The following is a 1,864-nucleotide window of genomic DNA, read 5'->3' on the forward strand; positions in this document are numbered from 1 at the left end:
ACTGTCTTGTTAAATACAATGCCAGTGGAACACAAAACGGGTACTGGAAAACAAACAAAATGTAAATATTCTTAGTAAAATTAATAAAAATGACACACACTTTATAATAACATTTAATTAGCATAATGAAATTTTATTTTAAATTAGGGTTGGAAAATAAATCTATTATTGTTTAAAATTCTTTTTATCTCTGAAATGCGATTGGTTTAAATTGTGTAATTTACAGAAAGTCATCTTTATGTAAGTTAACACAACAAATTAGTGATCATTTTTTTTCAGAATTTATCAAATCTTTGCAAAAGATGTGTGTGGCTTAGTGTATTTGCTTTTACCATACATTGGTCATAGAATATGATAATAAAATATTGAATGATTTCTATTACTTTATGGTTCAAAGAGCAGTTTGTTTGGAGACTTTGGGAAAAGAAATGATGACAAACATGAGGGAAAAAATGAATCCCGCGAGGCGGATTTGAACCACCGACCTAAGGATTTCAATGTTAATACCACTACAGTCCTCCGCTCTACCAACTGAGCTATCACGGGATACAAAAGTTAATGGTAATATATCTTATAATCGCTGTTAATTTCATTCCTAGCCTGCGGTGTTTTTCCCGAGGCAAAACATATGTTTTTTCGTACTTATACGGAAAAGGAATTGACAGGAAATTTTGATGTATAGTATATTGACCTGTTTTTATGTAAGATCTGAATTTTAATAAAAGTATCTTACTGTGTTGTATTTATGTTCATTTATATACTTTGTACATATATGTGTTGTTCAATAATTCTTTTTCTAACACTTGGTGTTTCACTTTGCATAAGAATATGTGTTAAATAAAACAAGTATGTCTACAATGCATATACATGTATACATTGTTGGGACGTTTTCAATAAACTTCTCTATTAGAGTTATTTTATTACCATACCACGTACGTGATGTGATACCCGGTATGTAGATGTCAAACATCGACATGGAGGATATGATATCGTATATTTTCCCCCATGATTTTAGTTTTTTGCTTTTAATTTTGGTTCAATGTTTTATTTCAAGTTTCTTTTTACTACGTAGAATTGCAGAAAGGTCAGTGTTAAGAATAGATTATTTTTCAGACATGTAAATTAATGGCCCTTCAGAGGAATTAATGACATTATATATTTTCTTAAAAACGTAGTAACATTTGACTGCGATTTTTCTCGTATTTGTGCCTTGATAATTTAGGAAATCAGTCTCAAATTAAAGAGATATGGAATATTTATATGTCAATGAATTGCGCGACAATTTGAGAGAAGAATGATTGAAGTAATCAGAATGTTCACAGCAAGGGTTATCTTTCCTTATTCCCAACAAACACAAAACATCCACATGCAGGAACCTGATATGTTGACCACCATTCCTCCACTTTGATTTAAAAAAAATGATAAAAGCTTATTATTTCTTTTAATTCCTGTCAATTAAATCCCAATTTTCATGTGTACATGTTGTACTTTTTCGTACATCCAGAGACTGTAATGGTAAAACTTGATTGAAGAACACTATGATCAATATGAAGGGCTAATATTCAATGTCCTTTTGAAACTGATGAGCGAAAAAAACTGAATAATTATTTTATATATCAATAGTATATTTTCCCCGTTTGAGGCGCATGTGGATTTCATCATTTTTTAGGTCACCTGAGTAAATTGTGAATTTCATGGTCCCTGCCCCCCTGGTGGGTGGGACCAAAACCACTAAAATTAGTGCAATCTTTAAACATCTTCTTCTTTACTCCTGGACATCAAGCAGTCAAATTGTTGGTATGATTGTAATCAGCATTGCGTCTTCTACCAAAATTGTGAACTTCATGGCCCCAGGGTCAGGGGT

General features: G+C 31.7%; 1 non-coding gene across 1 annotated transcript; it reads right to left on the reverse strand.

The window, feature by feature from the left end:
- Positions 1 to 457: 457 nt before the first annotated feature.
- On the reverse strand, positions 458 to 546 carry Trnay-gua (transfer RNA tyrosine (anticodon GUA)). The gene is given in 2 exon segments: positions 458 to 493; positions 510 to 546. It is a non-coding gene; the product is annotated as a tRNA-Tyr (tRNA).
- Positions 547 to 1,864: the final 1,318 nt, after the last annotated feature.

This window comes from Saccostrea cucullata, unplaced genomic scaffold (assembly GCF_032062105.1).
Source record: "Saccostrea cucullata isolate Sc308-1 unplaced genomic scaffold, CSIRO_AGI_Scuc_v1 ctg153, whole genome shotgun sequence".
Lineage (NCBI taxonomy): Eukaryota > Metazoa > Mollusca > Bivalvia > Ostreida > Ostreidae > Saccostrea > Saccostrea cuccullata.